The 7,997-nt window shown below is 43.7% G+C and overlaps 1 protein-coding gene across 4 annotated transcripts in view; it reads left to right on the top strand.

The window, feature by feature from the left end:
* The first annotated feature begins 1,658 nt into the window (after window positions 1-1,658).
* ABCA1 (ATP binding cassette subfamily A member 1) overlaps window positions 1,659-7,997 on the top strand; it is a 97,508-nt gene continuing 91,169 nt past the window's right edge. For 2 of the 4 annotated variants that reach the window (XM_086869026.1, XM_086869024.1), the window contains exon 1: window positions 7,244-7,357. The gene's annotated coding sequence lies outside the window, so the exon portion shown is untranslated. Of the gene's footprint in view, window positions 4,813-4,942; window positions 5,032-6,588; window positions 6,734-7,243; window positions 7,358-7,997 lie in introns of those variants that run through there. The other 2 variants (XM_086869025.1, XM_086869028.1) reach the window with 2 other exon arrangements.

Here is a 7,997-nt window from a genome sequence, read left to right as displayed (position 1 = left end):
TGCAGATATTTAAATGGGCCAAAATGTAACAGCTGGCAGAACTCAAAAGCTGCCTGATTTTTTATGTACAACAACAGTGCCAAGCAAACCCCAATCTGGGCAATCAAGTTAGAGGAAAACAAATTAGGCTCTACAGACCAGACTGAAGGTCTCTGTGTGGAATTCAGCTGTCAGTTACAAGCAGCTCTGGAAAAATTTGGGTTTGATTAGAGATTGTTCATTCTGCATCACGGGTTTTTCTTGATGTTTGAGAAAACACAAGATTTGAAGAAACACCCCTAAAGATCACTTTCTGACCATGTTTCTCCAGGTGTATAAAGAGAACAGAAGCAAAGCCTTAGTCCTTTCTCTGTAAAAAAGAATTATAAAGGAGGTGTTTCTTGCCTCCTGGAAAGCAAATCCTTGGTTGTAGGCATGGACTCAGAAAAGCTCAATAATGTGGAGTACTCATGAGCTCAGCAGAGGCAAGGAGTAGGGACAAGAGGAGGATATGGTTTTGATAACAGCAAGCAAGGGATGACTTCTTCTTTGAGGGCATTGCAGTTTATGCTAGACAAGAGGCCTTTATCCTCCCTTCTCTTAAACATGGGCACTGGTTGCACAGAGACGGTGCAGAGTCCTTTAGTGGAGGTATTCAGAAGTCATCTGAAGACATTTCTGAATGACAGGCTCAAAGGGACCCTGCTGGGGCACAGGGAGGTTGGACTAGATGGCATCCAGTGGGGCCTTCCAACCTGACGCATTCTGCAATTGTGTGAGAAGCTGTCAGGTATGGGACACTCTTCCAGCCCCAAGAAGGATACAGTGAGAGCTGGGAAGCTGCTGAAGAGCCTAAAAACTTAAATAGCTTTGCTTTTGTGGAGGCCGTAAGATTCATTGGCCTGTGTTTTGGAGTGAGCCTACATAAAAACCTTCCAGGGCCTGAAGATGGCTTGCTCTGAGTGTAATTTTTAAGACCAGAGGTGAGGGACAGCACACTTTCCCTCATGGCCTCTGGTCATGCTGGTGCTGAAGCAAGCAACTTACGGACCAGTTCCAGCCTGTCTTTCCTTCTGGTTCACAAGCTGGTTTTGAACACATGATGGTGCATTTTCTTCCTTCCTGGAATGTCATTATCTAGGGAAGGAAAAACATCGCTTCCTAAAACTTATCCCTTACCACTAAGATTTGCACTGAATGCTGTTGTCTGCAGCTCAAAAGCTGTGGGTGAAAGAAGTCTTGCTAATCAGGGACTAACTTTAACTCCATTTAAATCTACAGCAAACAAATGCGATCAAAATCCCAGGTGCATATCTCCACTGACTTAACTGGGCTACTCAAATCTATATAAAAGATTTTATATAAATCTTAAAATTTTATAGATTTTATAAAATAAAATATATAAGATTTTATAAAAATCTTTAAAAAGCTGTTTATATAAAAGGCTAAAACTTTTGTAGTAACATACTCAGTGTATGGGTACTGATTCAGGAAAAAGTTGCTTTGAGTTCCATAATTCAACTGATTGATGAAGGACCTTATATGTGATTTTTTTTTTTTCCCCATTTATTTATTTATTTTTAAAGTTTAAGAAACTAAAGTAATGCAGCTGATGTGGCATAATGTCTGGATGACCTCAAGGAAGTTTTGGTAATTGACCATTTTAACTTTCATTTTAGGGGCTTAATTTGATGAAGTTTATATCTTGGATGACCCATGAAGATTCACCCATGAGTACCTAAACTGAGGTTGAATAAAAACATATTGCATCATTTAATTAGCTGTCTTTGCATTTGATCAGGTTCTGTGTCTATTAGGCTTTATTTCTGTTTTGTGATGAATTTTTTTCTATCTTGTTCTATGCACCGGGGAAGTTATTAGCCTATAATTTTATAATGGGAGACGAAGTGCAGAATTTTTCAAAGCATTTTGCATTGAACTTTAATGTTCTACATAGCTATCCATTCAGTCCCATGGCTGGCACAGGAACCCTGGCTCACGCAGGCCAGCCTATCCCCATGTCCCTGTCTGACAATGTATATGTAATGCACACTGGAATATTTCCATAGAAGTCCTATTCTGGGCTAATTTTTAGAAGACTGACAATTGCAGAGAGGAAGAGTGAAACATTAAAAATACTTCCATGCTGCATGACATTGGGAAGTATACACCTGGAGAATCTGAGAAAAGCAAAAAATTCATATTGAATTAAAATTGCTACCTTATATAAACTTACAGTATTTTAATTGGCAACTCTATATGTTTTCCTTGCTCCTCAAACTATAGGTTATGTCCAGGGTTGGGAAAATCAGTTTATTTCTGTCAAAGAATTTTTACCACCTAAGTATTTAAGTGCATGTATATTTTACATCTTAAAAGCAGTAATTTTGTTAACAGTGAGCTTCATGGCACCCTACTTTATATAGCTAACTGCAGATGTAATTTTACTCATATTAATGTTAAGTATTTGTGATAAATTACAAGGCAATGCTTGTGATGATGGTCTCTCTTCTTAAAACAACATCAGTCATCTGGCAACTAACCCACATGAGAAATGACTTTTAAATCACTCTTCTTAAATACAAGATTAACATAAACATTAAGAAGTATTTCTAGTAATTGCTTGAACTGTGGCTTGCTCATATCTGAACTACAATATATTTATATTTTATTTAAAGGACTTAGAACTGTCTTATTAATGACAGCTGCCAGTTTGAAGCCTATGTTTATCTTGAAAGATGGAGAGGATGAGCACAAACTCTTTTGTCCCTGTCAGGCACTGGGACAGGCCTGCAGAATTCTTTGATTGGGAGGCAGCAGCTTCCCAGATTAACTTCTTCACATGGCACAGATAAGCACTTCAAAGCTTTCCCACTGCAGGGCATAGCAGAGGATGTATTTAAACCTTCTGTTTATTCGCAGGTGCAGTAACTAAACAGCAGCTCTCTTACCTACTTTCTTCTGGAAATAGGATGGGAAGAAAAGTGTGTGTGGAAGGTTGCAGTAAACAGCAAGTTGTAGTCACTTGTACTAACTGGGCTGTAAACCAGGCTGGAGTGACTAACACTGCCATGCTATAAATCGAAGCTAGGATGTTCAGGGAGAGCGTAGGTTGCTATAAAGTAGTAATAACAATGCAATTACTTCTTTCTAAAAGTTAGGAAGCTCTTTCCAAGAAGACTTTACAAAAGCTGTCACCATCCTATGACTCAGATATTTCAAATCAAGGGAAAGTAAACTAAGACAGAAGAGGTGCTTGAAATAGAGTATAATCTTCAGCGTGTGTCCCAAGGTAAGAGTGAGCAATCTTGAAGCTATGTTTCTGTAACAAGAATGCCAAGCTAAAAAAAAGAGGTGAGCAAAGTTCTTTGAAAAGTAATTTTTTTAAAATGGAAGTATTGCTGATCTGCTGTCTTCCCTGCATCTTGAATTTAGTCCAGACGAGATCATCTGGGGCTAAAAAGAACTTGGATTTTCAGATGATGCAACTAAAGGTGTATTAAACTGCAGCTTCCTTTATTTCTGAAACCTGTCATAGAAACCTTTGGTTTATACCAAGACATTTCTTGGTATGCTTGTCTAAGCCCACAGTCTTCTGTAGTATCCTGACATTAGGAAACATCAATCTTTCAGAGTTAACAATGGTGTGTTTTGCCTTGTAGAAGTTACAAGTACAAAGAAACAACTTCCTCCTCACTTCCTCCTGTGAGAACACAGCATGTTTTCCTATTTTCAGTTCCACCCCTTCATTCCACTACATAATGTCTTTTCCATGAACAGCAGTTTACATGTCCTCTGACTTCTCGGTAACCTGGTGCAGCTATCAGTCCCTTTGCAGGTCTGCAGCCCTCCCTTCCACCCAGCCTTGGACACTACTGTGGGCTGCTTGTTGAAAGCCAACGTAATAAGGGAATGGGTTGAAGGAGAGGACTGGCTTTTGGAAAAAGACAAAGGATCAGGTCTTATCTGAAAGCGCATGTCATGTGAACTGCATATTGGGCATAACTGGCAGGCCTTTAGTATTGGAAGCTGCATGGGAAGAGGCCATGAACTCCTCTGCGCCAGTTACAGCTGCCATCAGCCAGTTTGGAAGGGATTAAAACAACCCCCACTGCGTGCCAAAACCTCAGCTAGGTGAAAGCAGCACATGGCACTTCAGCTCAAACATACTTAAAAAAAGAAAAGCCCCTAGGATAGGAGATGCTGGAGAAAATGTGAGGATATCTGTGAGATGGAGGAAGTGGAGGAGACATGTAGAAGGAAGTGACACAGTCTTGGAAGGAGCTGCTCCATGCCAAAGAAGGGACACCCTGTAGGGAGCTGTGGCACACAGAGGACACACTATGAAACAGTGGAATAGTAATGCAAGAAGCAGTGGAGGAAAATGAGTAAGAAGCAAACAACGGCAACGATAACCATTACACACTGACCCCAACTGTCCACATTGCCCAGTGCCTCTCACAGAAAGAACTGGGGCAAAGGGACTGATCATAACACCCATTGAAAGCAAGGGATGTTGAGACCAGAAAGGGGTAGGAGAGGTGCTTGAGCTTGGGAAGGAAGGAGAAATGTCTTTCTCTAAGTGTTTGTCTGCCTTTCTCCTCCCTGTATCTGAATCAGTAGCTGAAATTTTGTGTTAGCTGTCAATAAATTAAATTAAGCAGGAAGTCCCATGTGAGACTGCTTTGTCTGCAAAGACCTATCATACCTTCCACAGGAGAGAGAAGCCAGAATATTTGCTGTACATGAAAGAGTTGGGAGGTACAAATGTCTTCAAGAAATCTCTAGAAGTCACATGTGCTCATCTGGCCTGAGATCTCAAACTACTCAAACGTAAGAATAGTTATTCTTAGAAACTGTTTTCAGTGTGGCTATTGACTTTGTACAGCCTACTCACTGGATCTAACTGTGCCCCCTTTTCCTGCCATCCTTCTTGTGCCATCTGCCAACGCTTGTCCCTTAGTGACCTCATATCACTGCCATGCCACAAGGAGAAGCAAAACTAGCGAAACGATATCCAGTGGTGCACAAGGATTTCCCATCATGCTACAGGTATTTTAACAAAATTAATCAAATGCTCCATTCACTTCTCATGAACAGCTGTATATTAGCTGTCTTATTGGAAAATGTTGTTCAAGTGTTTTAACAGTTGGCACCAATTCCCAGAATTTAAAAAAAATCTAGCATTCTGATGATGTTGCAAAAACTCACACTTTCCTAAGAGGAACCTAGATTTAAATAGACATCAGCAGCAGAGCAATTGTCAGCTCTTCAGTATTGACATAGCTCTGTTTCCACTGAAGTTAAATCACTAATTGTTTTTAAAAATCCATCCAATATAACCTCTCTTTCAAACTCCTTTTTATGTGGGATGAGGCATAACACTTTGTTGATTGTAAACTAAATGTGCTCTTTCTCCCTGCGTTCTGACTAACCATGCAGAAATTCTTTGTTTTAGAATTTAAAATTACAATCCAGCAGTGTTTGGAAATGTGCAAAATGCAAAGCTCTAGCATATGGTGAAAAACACACAGCTGCATTTATACACTAAATAAAGACCTTGTTTTTACTTCAGTCTTACCACCAGATGAAGGTACAAACAGAATGAATCTGTTCAAGTCAATGACATTATGTAGCAGTTACACCGGGGTCAGAATCAGGAACTTTTTTGTTTTGTCCAGACTTTAGCCCGTTTGTGAGATGTTGACACACAGGTACTGAGGGAAGGAGCTAGGGTCACCGTGAAAATGAATGTGTGACCTTTTATTCAGTGTAGAAGGGTCTGCATTATTAATTTGAACATTCACTGCTATCTGTGATAGTCCAGTGCATTATGTCAGATTACAAATTGCCTCAGCTCTCTGGAATTTGCTTTCAGGTGTCTGTATTTCTGTGCCACTTGAAAAAAATACCATGGGGGTAGTCTGAGCATGGAAATAAAAGCCAGGAATCTTGAAGATTCGGTTCCCTCAGTAACCATGTGTCATCCAGACAATTACAATTGCTCACAATACGGCAAAGCATTAAGACCATGAACGATAACATCAGCCACTTCATTGCAAAAGAGAAATGGCAGTGCATTATGTCTGTAGAGGGAACCATAATTTAGAGTTGCCTGTCTTTTGTGCATTACTTGTTTTCATTCACGGAGCATTTTATGCTTTGAAAATGCACTGCTATACTTTCACAAATTGCACTGCATGATCTTACAGGGCTCCTGACATGTAACCAGCAAAAAATTTGGAAAGGTTTGTATGATGGGTGGTTTCTAAGGGAGGACCCCATATTAGAGGACACCTTCAGCCATCAGACAATATTTCTAGGACCAGGCCATTTCTCTGGCAGATAAAACACAGCATCATTCACGGATTTTGTATTTGGAGCAAGTCAGTTTGCTCACTGTGAACTGTTAAAAACAAATTGAGATTTGTTTTTATAAAGTTTGTGAATAGTTGTAAATTTCTGCATAAACTGAATTCATCCTTATTTGTGGCTATCTATCCAAGTGTTAGCTTTCACAGTTGCTTGCCTTTTAATTACCATACGTGACATGGAGTACAGGACGTCTGGTCCTGCTGAAGCTGTTTATTATTGATTGATTCCTTTCAGGCCAACACTCTTGGTACACTCAGTACCCCCGCAGCTGTACAGCTGAGGACGGACCTGTGCCCAGTTTGTACCGGCTCAGCTCAAGAGATGCGGGGAGCGGTGCAGGCCTGGAGACGTGGGCGGCTGCAGCACACTCACCGCGCAGGTAACTCCGTGCCCGGGTTTCTGCTCTTTCTTCCCACAGTCCCCGGGAAGAGGCGCCCGGGGGGCCGGCGTGGGAGGCAATGCCAGGGGATGGGATGCTTCTCGACGCACCTGGGGGTGCGGAGTGTCACAAAAAGCAGCGAGAGCGGGTAGCCCAGGGAGCGCCGTCCCGCCGTGCGGGGCCGGGGAGAATATACTCATCCTCGCAGTTTGTTTTTGGCTGCACGGTGCACGCCTACATGCAAATCGCCGCGCCTCCCCTCTCCGCCCCAGTAGAAGCCGCTGCCTTTGGAAAATAAAAAAATTAAGGGGGTGGGGGGTGGGGGGAGCGGGCCGAGGAGGACAGCAGGGGAGAAAAAGAAGAAAGGAGAGAGAAACGAGAAAAGGCGACTTGGAGAAGACCCCAGAGGGAGGGGAAAAGCAGTGTGCTGGGCGGCCCCGGCCGTGGAAGGGGCGGGCTGGCCCGCCGGGGGCAGCTCCGCGCCGCCCTATAAGAAGGCAGCGCGGGGCGGGGGCGCCCGGTAGCGGCAGCGGGGCCGGCGTCGGGGCCGGGAGCGGAGCCGGAGGGGATCGCGGGGCAGGCGGCGGCTCCCCTCGGGACCGACTGCGGCTGCGGGACGGGGAGGTAGGCGGGGGGACGCATCGCGGGCGGCTGTCGGGGAGGTTTCTCACTTGTCCCCGCTCCGCCTGGAACGAGCGACACAAAGCGAGAGGGAAAACGCAAATGAGTAGTGGTGGCGTGGGGGGGGGAGGAAGGGGGTGTTCTGTTGGGTTTTTTTTGTTTGTTTGTTTATTTTCTTATTGCTTTGGGATTTTTGTCTTCCGACGTGTTGCCGCTCTGTGCCGAGCCTGTCGACAGCGCGGGTCGGAGGATGGTTTACAGCGTAGCGGGGCATCGGAAAGGGGCTAATAGTGTTAGTGTGTGTGTGTGTGTGTGTGTGTGTGTGTGTGTGTGTGTGTGTGTGTGTGAGGGGCGTGGTTGTGTGTGCTTATTTTTTTGAAAATAGCTATTTTATTTTAGCTTATCCTGAGCGAGGCGACTCTGACTTGGCAGCGCTCACGGAGGGTGGCTCACCTTACTGCTGCCTCTCCCAGCCCCGGTGCGTGCTAGAAGATAACGGGAGGGTTTTCATCCCCTTCACTCCTACGCGAATCCTGTGAAGTCGCGGGGGTGGGGTAAGGGGAGGGCCTTGGGATGGGGGGGAGTGTAAAAATAAAAAATCGATGTGGCTGCCTTTGTGATGGGCAGGAGGCTCAGCTGTATG

Source organism: Cyanistes caeruleus, chromosome Z, assembly GCF_971803275.1.
Source record: "Cyanistes caeruleus chromosome Z, bCyaCae1.hap1.1, whole genome shotgun sequence".
Classification (NCBI taxonomy): Eukaryota; Metazoa; Chordata; class Aves; order Passeriformes; family Paridae; genus Cyanistes; species Cyanistes caeruleus.
The sequence above is the reverse complement of the archived record's forward strand: the minus strand, read 5'-3'. Positions and strand labels throughout refer to the sequence as shown.